The 14,285-nt window shown below is 39.9% G+C and overlaps 2 protein-coding genes across 10 annotated transcripts in view; one reads left to right on the forward strand and one right to left on the reverse strand.

Moving 5' to 3' along the window:
* Window positions 1–14,285, forward strand: part of ninaC (STKc_myosinIII_N_like and MYSc_Myo21 domain-containing protein ninaC) — a 152,337-nt gene that overhangs the window by 15,408 nt on the left and 122,644 nt on the right. The window lies entirely within an intron of this gene.
* Window positions 1–14,285, reverse strand: part of LOC111260391 (glyoxylate reductase/hydroxypyruvate reductase) — a 36,168-nt gene that overhangs the window by 12,803 nt on the left and 9,080 nt on the right. For 3 of the 7 annotated variants that reach the window (XM_086968307.1, XM_022833106.2, XM_022833104.2), the window contains exon 2: window positions 1,473–1,554. The exons of the other annotated variants lie outside the window; for them this stretch is intronic. The gene's annotated coding sequence lies outside the window, so the exon portion shown is untranslated. The remainder of the gene's footprint in view (window positions 1–1,472; window positions 1,555–14,285) is intronic. 7 annotated transcript variants of the gene reach the window in all.

Below are 14,285 nucleotides of genomic sequence, written 5' to 3' on the forward strand. Positions count from 1 at the left end.
GTCATAACGGTAGCAACCCTTGTATCACACGTATGAACGCTTGTATCAGTCCTACTGGAAAGAAAAAATACCTTTAAATTGTCGCAGGAAAAATGTTTATTTCACTACGCAATGTGAATGAGCTCATCATTGAGGAACATTGATAATAGGCAGTATAATTCACATGCGATGTCTTAATAACAAACATGGGCCTCTATCTTCTGGTTCATACCGAAGAACGTCTCAGCGACTTCGCGCATCTTCAGCCAAACATCGCACGCATCTACTTATATACTACTAACACCTTTTCGTCTATTTAAACCACACAAACCCTTAAAAGGTGTCGTATTGAGTTCATTTTTTCACGGTTCACTTGGCTAAGCAGTAGATACCGAATGTTTTTTTTATACGAAAGTCTATGTAATACACGTCTTGGTATTAATCGGAAACACTCGCTGAGCTGAACCGAAATGCAATACACGTTCATACACCGAAATCTTTTTTTTTCGGTTCGAAAATACCGTTTTACCGACGAAAAACTTGATATGGCGTTCTAAGTAGGGAGCGGATTTTTCCCTACCAATTCATAGATCTCGACGAACTTTATGAATATGCGATAAGTATCCATACACTTAAATCGTTATTTTCAAGTCAGAATTACAAAGTCTTATTGGTTGCATGAGTTTGCTTGTGTAAAGGTAATAGGAATATACGTTTCAAATTTTTTTCTTTAATAAAATTTCTAACGAATGCCAATTGAAAATTTAAAATAGTAAAAGTAATGCTAAATTTCAGAGAAAACTACTAAAATGTAAGAAAAATAAACAAAATGTTAAAAAAAATAGGTTACGATGACGCCCTAGACCGAGGCATATCGTATAGTTGAACCCTTGTTCCATACGGAACTATTTATTAAAAAAAAAAAAAAAAAAAAAACCTAAATAACTGGAAGCATTGGTGGCACGCTAGGAACAAAATGAGCCGACTCTATTAATTGCAACAAAAGACGTAAAGGTTGTGTTAAAACGAAGTGCCTTCACCATGCAAAAGCAACCAACCAACTAACTGGTCGTATCACTGCTTAGGCTCGATAACAAGTTGGTACTACTGCAGTGGTGACCTCTAATATCAATAGCTCGCTATCATTGAGATATAAATGCTGCTGCTACTATTTCATACAGAAGCAAAACTTCGGACGTTGCTTCTTGCGTTCCGATATAGAATCGAATGTAAGGTATTTATAATTCAGTATTTAACCTGGATTACTCCGTATCTGACAACCGGGCAAAATCAAGCTGGTATTAACGTAAGAATTTGTTTCTAACCGTTTATTTGTGCTCTAAGAGCGATAACAATGATTTTAGCGTAAGCAAATCTACGCGGCCACACCTTGTCACATACGTTATTATAGTACATTTAAGTTTTATCAATTATGTATCTTTCCTGATTTTTTCGAGCACCCTATGTGTAATCACTAAGACGAAACAAGTTACCTTTTGTATGGATCGACGTTGCGTAACGTGCCTAAGTTATTTTTGAATTTCCGTTAATTCATCCTCTAACGTACACGAGAGCCTGCAAGATCAGCGAAACAGTATAGGACAATTTTAAATGATTTCCCTAATTCTAACATGTCCCAGTCCATTGCAGACACGTTGGATACCTCCTAATTACTCGGGAATATATGAATAATTCAGTCTACTGCAGTAAATTGTCAACAGTGTTAAAACGAACGACATTGCGGTAGACACTCAGAGATCGATCGATCGATCGATAGGGCCGAATGTGAGGTTGTATAATAAGAAAATAGTAACTAATGGCCCAACAGGCGTATAATATAGGTTAGCGTGTGTTACAAACACTGGTTGTCCACAATATTCGGGGTTATTTAGAACACATTTTAGTAGTAGTAGTAGTAGTAGTAGTAGTAGATTCTTCATGTTTCTTCTAAATAATCTATAGGGTAATCGGTACGACTCAGCTTATGATGACATTTTTCACAAAGAGAGCTTTAGTCACCAAATACTCTTCTAAACTCCACTCCATTGACTGATAAATTTGACTGATTACGCTGAGTATAAGGGAGAATATAGGCAATTGTATAAGAGCTGTCAGAATGGATCCCTTTTAAAACTATATCATGTCAGCCTAACGTAGACAAACGCACGAATAGTGTATCTACTATAGAAGCGGAACGATGGCCTCAGAACGTGGCGATGTACAGGAACCGAAAGTGAAGCACAAAGAAATTGAAGCGCGCGATGTGCCCGTCATGTCTCTGAGTCGACGAATTTTTCCCCTGTGCAAGCTATCTCCAGTACTTCGCTGATATACTGTATTTCATCTTTTTTTAGCTTCGCTTTGATCTAAATACATGTCAACACAATACACATTAAACGATTTCTCCGAGCCAGCAGGACCATGAAAATCGAAAAATGGAAATTTTAACGGTTTTCGCCCAAAAAGCATCATATTCATTCCAGTGACTGCTTCTGCCGCGGTTCGAAACACGCAACGGGCTATTTATTTCAGAAAAGTAATAGCTTTATGCTGTCTATGACCCGACCAACATGTGAACACGTATCCCTATAGTATTTACGTAAAAACATTGTCTCAGAGTCACGAGCTTCTAAGCATGCCTTCTGCGTCAATTTTATTGAAAACCTCTCGTGGTTCAAGCCGCTGATTTGGAACTTAAGCGATTAAGCATTTTACCTAGTATCTGCTTCGTGTCTTCCACAGATAATCTTGTTTAGATCTATAGGCATAGGCGTATGTGCATACATGGATAAGTAACAAAGATAAAGAGCATATCGGAAGATGCCCGACGAAAGCAAAGACAAATAACATCAGGCGCTCGCGCATCGGCACATCTATACGGTACCCGTTCTTACTAATCAAGCCGGACAATATATAGGTTGTGAGCATTGAACTACGACGCGTTTCAATCTTTCTTTTCGGTGTAGGGCTAGCCTATGGAACAATTCGTAGCAACAGCACCCGCGACTCACTGTTGTCAAACGCTGACACGGCACATTGTACAGCGAAAAACCTACCGAGCGAACTACGGGAGCACGCAAGGTAACATGTAATTCACACGTGGAACGCTAGGTTCAGTTGTATTTCTCCGAAGATCTAGTAACTCCAGGCATGTTCCTGTTATGTGCACCATGCGACCGGTACTATTTCGGCGACAATATGAGAGGATCCTTAAGGGCTAGCTAGATTTGTCGACATTACATCTTTGAAACAGCGACCGAGTATCTGCGTCTTCTGGATCTCTCTGATTAGGCTGTTGGTATGATTACGCCCCTGTATGTGCCTGCTAAACGGACAGGTCATTGCCAGGTACGTGTTCCTGTTATGCCTAGCAAACGATTATAGCAAGACCCCAGTCATGCGTATCTTCACAACTAACAATTTAATTCGATGTTGAACTCAAGCAGCGAAAATATACGATGCCAACCTCTTTGGCTCGATGTCTGCCTTAGGTTCCGCCGGTTCGCAACGCCCGCAAGCTGATTCTGACGTTTTAGTCTTTCATTTCCGCGCTCACATTAGGACAATTGATTACATATTCTGCACTACCAAACGATTAATAAGGTGCATGTTCAGAGATCGAGCATCGCGTTGTCCTTAATCATGCCCTTGTCAATCACTGGCCTGTAAATGCCTGTCACTTCAACGCTTTTCCCAAGCTACTAACAACAGCAACAATGTTAGTTACTACTTCGTCGGAAAATACTAGATGTAAACACCGGTTTTCATCAACCGCTTTTTAGAGTATTGACATGCAGAGTATGGATACTGGATAAAAATTACAGATACCATATAGGTAAATGAATAGCGAAACGGTAATGAAGATGATTTCTGCCTGGCGAGCTCGCCACTACCAATCCATTCTGCCATATTGCTGCCGGAGGAACAGTGACTGAACAGGCGCAACATTTCGCCGGCTACCCCACATTCGGTCTAATTGTTCCAAATACGATACGAATGAACGCGTCCTGCAATTTCGCTTGTTTTTACTTTTCTCGTTGTGATACCATTGATTGATTTCTTTCTGTTCGTCGATGCGAACCACGTAGCAAGCGGGGTCTGGTACAATCTTCGTGGTTCACTTTTCCGTTATAAGAGTATATTTAATTAAGATTTTATGCATGTTGCATTACCTAGAGTCCGAGAGAATTTGCTGATGGTGCACTAGTTGAGTAACCGTTGTAGAAGGGGGTCAATCTAATCACAGTCGAAACCATACGACGTAAGTCTTTGAAGATTCTTTTTCCAAACTGGTCCTGAAGTGCCCCCTAACTGTCCACCCTAGAGCCCCCTTAGTCACTGTTTCATAATTATGGTAATGTAGAATATTACATTTCTCCGAGGGAAATTTATTTCACTCATAGCTCAACGGGTGTATATGTTCTAATATGAGCTTGTCAAAGTGAAAATAAATCAGCTATTGTCATCTTTCGATAGCCCAAAAAAAAAAAAAGTATTTGTCAGTTTTAATCACAGAAAGCTGTTAACGCTTCAACTATAGACGTTCAGAGAGAACTCAACTCTTAGTAACATTGGTAAGCTAATTTCTGTCCAAGAACTTACCCGTTAATGATTTCAAAATATTATCCATATACGTCAAAGACGTATTGGTCAACGACCAATTTGATTGATGAGAAATAGAACCAAGTACACATCCGGCCATTAATGGAACCAGCAACCGAACGAGCGTGAAGGCACTGACAGGTTGTCGACACATAGGCGTAGTTGTCAAAGGTTGCTCAACAACCATATCCCGTACGAAAATCGTCGATATGATCACATTTGGTTCTTAAAGTGTGAACACATAATTACCAGAAGTCGAAAAGCACTTGGCAAGACCAGCCGGTCGATTGCCCTTCGTGCTTGTATGATTTCATACTGCCTGTTGCCGTAGCTGAATTTTCGTCACGGTACCATTGACTCGGGTCTGCTTCGACTCATCCACCATCAAACGATGAAATCGTACATCAAATACGCTCCAAAAACGATTCAGTACACCATCACCGTTAGCTGAGCGGCAACTCAGCTACTCCTCGTTATTGGTATATAATAGACTGCTAGCTCACTTTACCTTAATTCGGGCGATTTCATCTACTTTTCGGTGTCTATAGCTTGAGTTCGACTTGTGTGTATATGGTTAGCATCTGGCTTCGGCATGGTCGCTGGCATTCGGTACCGATAGCCGGAGGTGTCGTTTCGCTTTCATAAAGAAAAGAAAGACATATCGATTAAAAAGTGCGCAATGCTCCAGAGAATCTGCTCGACCCATACAAAGCAAGTAGGTATGGCTTGTTGTGGCACAGCTTAAAACTGCCTGCAACTATAGTATGTAGGTGCAGTAAGCTACTATGGCCACAGGAAAGCGATCAACATCAGTCGTGGATAAGGTCTAAGCAAACACTTGATGGGCGACCTATTCTTTAAACTTGCAATTCTCAAAAAAACATCCGTCACTGATTCGATGTTTGAGTTTTTTTTAGTTTCTTGTAACACAAAAAAAGATTAACTAAAACTAATGTGGATAGCAACGCCATATTGATCCGGTTTGTGTTAACTGATATAAAAAAATACACGTATAGGCTCTTTCCCTCTCGTGTGTTATAGGGCAAAAAAATTGAGGTAAGGCATCTGAACAAAACTTATAACCACTGACACCATTTCATGGAAAGTTGTTGTAGTCTACGGTAACTTGCTGCTCGATTCATCTGAGCGTTTGGAAACTTTTCATAACAACATACGCTTGACGTGCCTGGTTAAGGAATAATAAATTAAAAAAGAACGTAGACATTTTGTCAGGATCATCTCAAATATTCCTGTACTAATTCAAAATGCTTTACTTAACTAAAATATGCTAAACATCTAATAGATTAAGCAACGAGTATAGCATAAGACACGCTTTTCAAGAGGCGCATAAGTTTAAAGCCACTGTGACGGTGCCGTCACTGAAACCTTCGGCTTCTGCCGGGAAGCCTCGTGGAACGAGCGTGACAGTGCTCCTGTTTCTGCTTGGCTAAATACAGTCTATCTAATTCAGATACAATGCAATGGGATTTGCAGTACAGCTGTTCGAGGAACAGATAATAGACATTCTGCAGAACGCACAAACCGAAGAACACCCAAGCCAGTTATAGAAAATTATCTTTAGCCAAACACTTTCGTAATTCAGTACGTAAATACACGTACAAATAACTGTTATAAGCTTACAGTGCGTTTAGATATGCGCCAGGGATTGCGTCGCATTCAGACAGACCAAACATCATTCGTTGTATCATGTGTGTGCCCTTTTGATAGAAGAACCAGTTCTCATAGATAATTGAGACAGACCGAAATGTGCCATGTCCAAATATTTAGTAATCTTTATATGGACACATGGTATCTTCCATCTTGTGTCAAAGCGTCACCACTAATAACTTCACAACTGCTAGAGTAATTTTGCCCTTTCGAATGAAAGCCCCAGCTCGAATGAGTGAGGCTTCGATTTTTAACAGATAGACTATTATACTGTTATATACAGTGTTACACCGACAGCAACGCCAATAGAGGCGAACCACTTTTGTGTGTATTCTCTGAGCAAGGAAACGATAGCGGATAAGCAGACAGGCCTATTCCGGCCTCGTTCACTAATTGTGGAAAAATGAACATTGTTGTTAGAAGACAAACTATTGTAACATCGTTGTTACCTGCTCACGTCAGTCCTGAACTCTTTCTGCCATTTTGGATCGCATGCTTCAGTATAAAGATCTTCATCAGACCAGTTTTTAGCCGTTATACCCAGACAATAGGATCACGATCTACGAAAAACAGCCGAGTGGGTGTTCGAAAGTGACCGCCAAAACGGATAACCCTATCAGAGCCTAAGAAATAAGACCAATGTGCTGGAAGTTCAACTATTGTCAGGGTTAATAGTTGGCTAAAATCGAAATGGATCTGTCTATTATAACTAGTAACCTTTTAGGTGCAAGCATCAGAATGGACGAGGGTAGTATTTAACCGCTGTGTCTGCTAGCTACAGCAGCAGATGGGAATTTCATCCTGTGAGAAAAGTATTTATAGACTGGCTAAAAAAAAAAAACAATAAAAATTGTTACAATCAGAGTATGGATATTTTCTAGACTCATAAATTAATTTCATATAATCAGCATATATACGGTTTTATATAGAATGTTTGCACTATGAAGCGTGTAAAACCTCGTAGTGTGTTGATCGTCTCTGATAAAGCTTTCACATACAGTAATATTAACACTTTTTTTGGATATATTGTGACTCGAAGACGTAGAATGTCACACTTTACGCAACAACAGGTATTGTTAAAATAGAGTAAGTACGTTTGCATTGTCTAATATAATGTCAAGGAATAGCGGACTTCTTTGGGCCTCAAGGTAAAGATTCTCGCTTGAAATCGAGGACTTTCTGGCTAATATACATTGTTCTGCCGCGAACAGTCAACTTTAAAAGTAAAAATAACAATGAATGAAAACAACTGTAGAAACAAAATTTTTTTCATTGGTTAAACACATATATTGCTAGAACCCTGAGATGCTTTAGAATAAAAACCACACTCTATACTTCCATCCAATGCTTAACTAGTGTTCTAAAGGTGGAACAGTTCTGTAGTCTTGCCAGCAACTTTTCCCATTGATAAAAGCGCGAGGTAGATCACGGTTCCTGCTATCGTCTCTGCGTTTTTTATCCAACACGATTTGGCTTCTTCAATCGTTTTTCCTATTTTTTTTTCTTTTCCACTTCAAAACCTGTTTTTTGTTCTTTTGTACTGCGCTGTCTTTGGCGACATCACCTAGATCCTTATATATATATATATATATATATATGCCGGGTGTTTGCTTGATTTCTGCATTTTCTCTGAATTTTAAATCTACTTTCCGATCGTCTATTAATCAAGTCTTTCATTTTCACACCGCTTTCGGCATTCTGACACACGTTTCTTGAGCGGGTGCCTTCTTTGCACGTGTTCTGCGGTCCGTGAGTTCTGAACTGATACTATCTGACCAGTCGTCAGAAATAGCATCGGTCAAGCATTGTTCTTGTTCCATAAAATCAGGTGAAAATCGTGAATAATACGTTAAAAATCAGATGATAGTGCTCACTGCAAAGGCAATGGTTATCGTTGCTTCGACGGTATTGAACGAGCGGTAACAGGCAGCAGGTTTAGCACAGGCAACGGCAAGTCTCAGTTTGGCTACAGCTAAACCTTGTCTAATGCGTTTTTATAGATGCTATTTAAAAAAAATGAAAAAGAAATATTGTACTTCAGTGAATGGATCACTATTGGTCGTAAAATGATGGTCCATGCCCTATATCACGTCTTAATTTTTGAGTAAAAAGGCATGACTCGGAAATGTCAAAAACAAAAAGTTTTGTCACTTGAGAATGGTGAAAGAAGACGAAACTCTGCGCACGGTTATTTCATAAACAGCATAAGAAATATATCTTCACTTCAGAAGTTCTTGAAAATACTTCTAAACATGTCAATATTAACGAGTAAATTTCACTGCCACACAGTCTGAGGTGCAGCTGCCGGTGATCCAGACATACGGGCTGGCGCATTTAAATTGAAAATTTTCTCTATACTAAAACTGTGTTTAAGCAAAAGAGATACTTTGACGAATTTCTTCTTGACCCATTAACTGTACTTACAGCTTCAATTGGAGATCCAATCATTTACAAAATACCTCTTGATAAGTAACGAACGATATAGGTAGATGTAAACTGTTTAACAGACTTTAGGGCTGGTGGAACTGCCGAGACAAAGCTCAAAATGGCCAAAAACCTAAAAAGTTCAATAAAGCGCAGACGGTTTAAAAAAAAATAGCCATTGGAGCTATAAGGGTGCCAAGTTATATCGTTCCATCTAAAGAGGCTGTTCATTTCTATATCAAAAGCTTAGATGTATCAGCGAAAAGGGGGTTTTCGAGTCTCTTTGATTCATTTTAAAGGCGCTCAGACCTAAATTTGGAGATCTTCGTCGAAATTTTCAGAAGCCGCATAGAAGTTGGCAATTGTTGATTTCAAGCCAAAAAAGAAGTTTTCAGTATCGGTAGGGGTTCGCCTGGTGTAAAAAGAGACTAGATAATAGCTTGCTCCTGTTCAGATTCTAAAGGCGATGGGTTTGCTGTTTCGTTAAACGAAGGACTGGCTTTTCTCTGGTGTCCAGATTAGCAGATAAACGCTACGACAAACAGCCTGCCAAAGGTTACCCTAATTTGAATGCTTTCGTGTGTAGTGTCTTCATTCTTTTATATTCAGAATGTAGATTCTACAGCGGCTATGATGATACACGGCGCTGATAGGCGGGAACACTTACGTTCAGAATGGCGGTATGTACACATAAATACTCTGATTGATGAAACTAGCAATTTTTTTTCTTGGCAATATGCTCGACAGCTGTAACTCAGAAACAAGTCCCATAAATAATCTTTTCTTCTACGGCCAGATAATCATTATTTCATTTCGACGAACCGGCCCTCTAGATCCCTTTTCACAGTTCGTCTTAACGAAAACATTTGAACGAAATTTTGATACAATATAGACAGACCCCATACAGTCGATAAATAAAGCTTGGAAAATGTTATGCAGCGCGTTATGCCGCCGAATCATCACGGAAAAGTTTAGTTGATTCCTTTGAGTAAATGTCATTTTACCTAACGAGGTAAGGCAGAAAAGATGGACGCTGCTACACGTACCGGTAGGATCGCTATTGAACTTATGACAGCGATTGAAAGAGCCTTGTTGAGAATTACTGTTGCAGTTGTCACAAATCGCCTATATCTAAACAAATGATTTTAAGATTCGATTTTGTTAAAGGGATATTTGTGGTTAATTATGTTCGAAAATATTCCATAGGTAAAACAAATACATTGCGTGCTCAAGGCGTACCGATGTAAAAAAAAAGCTATACATATTTTGCTCGGCGAGAGAGTCCTACATGATTGAACATTTGTGAGCGCGCCAAATTTATGAATATAATTTTTAGATCGTTACGAAGTGTCTTGCTTTCGAAATTCGTATACGTTGCGTTAGAAAGGTTGGATTATACCGCACAATGGAACGGGCTTAACGAAAACTCTTTGTATGACTAATGTGGTTCTTGTGGCATCACCCATAGATGATTCTAATGTCTACTGTTGACAAATATAGCGATATTTTACTGTATTAAAACGTGTAATATGAGAGTGTCGTCACCCGGTTCCATTCATACCGGCGAACGTCGCCGATTTCAAAATGGGTCTTTGGCAGGCTTCCCGCCTATTTTTACTCTTGATGCGATTATTGGTATTATCACTAGTTAGCAAAGGCATAAACAACTACATACAATTTAGGATCCCTTGCAAAATGATCCAATCTTTTTTTTGACGCCTGCTCTCACTCAATCAATAGCCTGCCAGTCCGCCCTTCCTGTTCCGATGTCCTAATCGGTTATTTTTCAACTGCTCGTACTGCAATGGTTAAACCGCAGCTACCCCCCTGTAGCGCTATCACTCACTGCTCGCTATTTGCCGCAGGTAGTGACCACAACGTAATGACCTTAGCGACGTAATTTCATCACACAGACATGGTTATTAGAATCAGCCATCGGTAACTTCTTTCGGATATTTCAACACGTCTCCCGGTGATCACATTCATTACAACGGGGGCCACAGTAGTTAGGGGAGTAGTATCTGGGGCAGTATTTAACGTAGCGATCGTGGTGGAAGTAATTTAACGTTGTTGACGCTGGTGGAGCCACCGCCGTCAATGTCACAATCAAGATCAGTCGCAAGCGTAAAGGGCTAAACCTAGTAACGCTGCGGTTTGTAACTATAATGACGCTCTACGGTTAATCTGGCTAACAGCGCTGCGGACTCTGCTAACTTGTAGATACGGAGCTTCTAAGATCTTATTGTTGTGTGGTCACGTGGATCGAGCAACGCGCGGATAAGGCAAAGCGCAAACAAAACGAAGTTCAGGGGCTCGCAAAATGACAGGCAGATAACGGGGTAAATATAGCGAAAATGCTGGTCAAAAGAGGTACGTGTATGTCTTTGAGGGGCAGAGAAGCTACATGTTTTGAATTTAAGTTGCAACGAGCTGTTGTAAATCAGTTCTTCCTATAAATATATTGAGCTTCAGAAGAAAGTCACTGGGAGGAAGGAGGATTGTTCTGAGGAAGAGACCAGACCTAGAAACGAGAAGATTGTTGTGGCTCCGGAAACACCCTTCCTGAGGGACTTTTTTGGCTTTTTCTTTGAGTGTTCCTTTTTCGAATGGTACATGCATATTGGCATACGAATAGACACGCAGGGTTTGCTGTATCGAAATAACTATCACATGTATTGTTGTGCCTTGCCCGAAAAGACTATGCAGCTTTTTTTGTGTGCTCAAACCGGACCTGTTTTCTTGACGCCTAAGATTACGGCCATCATCACTTAAGTGTAAGCAACATCTTTAGCAACCGATCCACTTTTACAATCGTAAATTTTCGTAGGAGGGCAATCCGATGCGTTCTACGAGACATTATTTCTCCTGGCTGAACATGTCTTTGCCATCTCTTCAGGCGCGTGTGTCACGTAAAGTGATAGTTCCCGTGGGAGTTACTCTACTATACGAACTGTGAACTTGTTTCGTATTGCGCATTATTTGCTCAAATTGCTGTTTAGCAGACATCAATCGATAAGTCTGTGCAGAGGCTTATGAGACTAGCCGTGACATCTCTGATAGTTTAAGTAGATTTGTAGATCGCAGCTCTAGTAGCCATACAGCTTCCTGCACACTTTTTGCTAATTAGAGGTTTGCGGAGCTTCAATAAAGAATATCGGCACTGACTGATGCTTTGTCAAGCGCAAATATTCTATTCTCGACAAACCTAAATCCAAATATGGTCATAAAGATCGCTTACGGTTTTTTGCGAACTTTCCCAAGATAAAGGGGAAATTGTCAGTCTAATCCTGCTTATCACTAACTAAGCCGTCATCTACCATCGTAACTTCATATCTATTCCATTACTTGCCGCACAACAGACGAGACAAAAACCTCTGTACCACGCAGTCGTTCTCGTTGGTCTATTATTATTATGTTATTTATTGACTTCTTTGGCTTTCTGCCGCCACGATTTTGGAGAAAAAAGGCTTTATAATTTGTGAAATACCATAGCAGGGAACGAGAAACAGCGCTGTAGTCTTGTTGGTGTCATTATTATTTACTTCTCTTTTACTAACAAGACGAAATAATAATTTAGGATAGTCAAAAGTTAATGGGCCGCGGGTAAGTAACTTTGCGTCAGTATGCCCTCCAGCTAACTATAGCGTGACTGGAGGATCGACTAACAAAGCTAACATTGGCATCGGCAACAATATTGTTTAAACAAGCACTGACCACAATTATTGTTGTTGTTATTATCGTTATTTTTAAAAGTTATTGTTGCTACTATTCACAACAACGGCGGCGGCAGCAGCAGCAGCAGCAAGCAACGTTATCGCCCTTGAAGCTGGAGCCGCGGGCAGTTGACGATAAGAATAAGCAGATGCGAATAAATCCGAAAAAAAAGAAAGAACCAAAAAGAAAATTAACTCGAACATATGAAGCAAACGAAGTACTTTTATGAAAAGCCTGTAGCAGTATGTCTGAGCAGGCCGGCTTAAACGCCCTCTGGTCGAAGAAGGGGCTTTCTACAATAAACAGATATATTATTCTAACGAGTTTATCGTGAATCACGGTGTACATTAGGTTTGCCCTGATGGCCCGAGTGCCTGGATGTCTTCGATGTTTGCCTAGGGTGCAGGTACTGTCACCTGGACAAAGTCATCTCAAGCTCAACTGCAGATGCTTGCGAGAGTATAGCACATTTCGCATAGGCTCTGCGTGAAGCCCAATCAATTTATAATCTTTTGCTTATATCGAGTGTCTATTATAGCAGAGTTTCGAATCGTTCTGTCGGCCATCGAGTCCAATTGATATTGTTGTTGATTTGATTTGTAAATAGTCATTACACTGGCTCTGTGTTGGTTGATTCGAAGTTGGATCTCAAAAGGAACGAGATACAGGTGGAATCGCACGGCAGTGCAACGAAATAGTTCGATCATGTGCCGAAACAGTGATCAGAGAATAGTAATTACTCGTAACACATTGGGTGTCAGTAAAACGATGGCAGCCTAGCTTCTTATACGTTACATAATGCATTTATAGCATCACGACATGCGTTCAACCAGCCATGCCACAACCCGTTGACTATATATATATTTTCCATCAAAAGTTTTCAATTTTTCTCATCTGAAGCATTAAAAAAACTCTTTAAGCCGAACAAAATGTGCCGACATTGCATGCTTGCACGCGCTTATCGTAACACAAATGCTGAACGTCAAGCTACCTTCAAGGCTACCGTGAAGCCAGTCGATCGGCTATGGTTGTCAAATATAGTGGGAAGGGATTTGTTCAAAGGGATCGCGCAGGAAGATTTTTGAATCACGAATTACTCCTGTTTTACATGACTCTATATGTTCTATTGAATTGTCATCAGTATAGTCAATGGTGGCTTTCAAATAACACAAACACAATTGCCATTTCTATGTGAATGCACAAAGGAGGGCATTGCAAAGTTACGGCGGTAGCATCGATATATCTACGAAAGCTGCATGGTCTAAAGTAAAAAGACAGAACTACGTCCCAGGTATGTATTTGCAGGCCCACATTTATCCGGCTTTAAAATCCTACCTTTTTATACTAGTTTAAACGATGTTCATTCACTTCGTCCGATGACGTTTTTTTCAATACGACTGCGTTTGTATGGTATATGTAATAGGTTTTTCCTTGTTTTTTTTTTTATAAATCGACGATTGTTCGTCTTGTCACTGTCATTTAGCTTGCTCGAAAGTCTTTAAACATTTAGACTCGGACTGCGCGCAATTGTAATTATTTTACACTATAGTTTTATTTAAAATCACATGATATATACTTAATGCGAATAAATTTTATCCAAATATAACAGAAAGTTCATTTCTGGGCACGATATTATGACACCGTAGTACTGAGAAAAAAAAAAATTAAAAAAGTTTAGAAAACTAGTTCTGCTCAGCGCGTAGACGAACCGTTGTTAACATAGCCGGTTTGTCCGCGGGCCATGCGTTAAAGTTACTTAGAGACGCGGGTAACTGTAACTAGCAGTACTTACTTTACTAGTATGGTGAGTTAGTGACATTACATTGCTGAGAAGGATCAGTAGAAACGGTCTATTTCTAACTAACTGCCAGAAATCGTTAGTGCCAGCAAGTCAATGT

This window comes from Varroa jacobsoni, unplaced genomic scaffold (genome assembly GCF_002532875.2).
Source record: "Varroa jacobsoni isolate VJ856 unplaced genomic scaffold, vjacob_1.0 scaffold_433, whole genome shotgun sequence".
NCBI classification, from domain to species: Eukaryota; Metazoa; Arthropoda; class Arachnida; order Mesostigmata; family Varroidae; genus Varroa; species Varroa jacobsoni.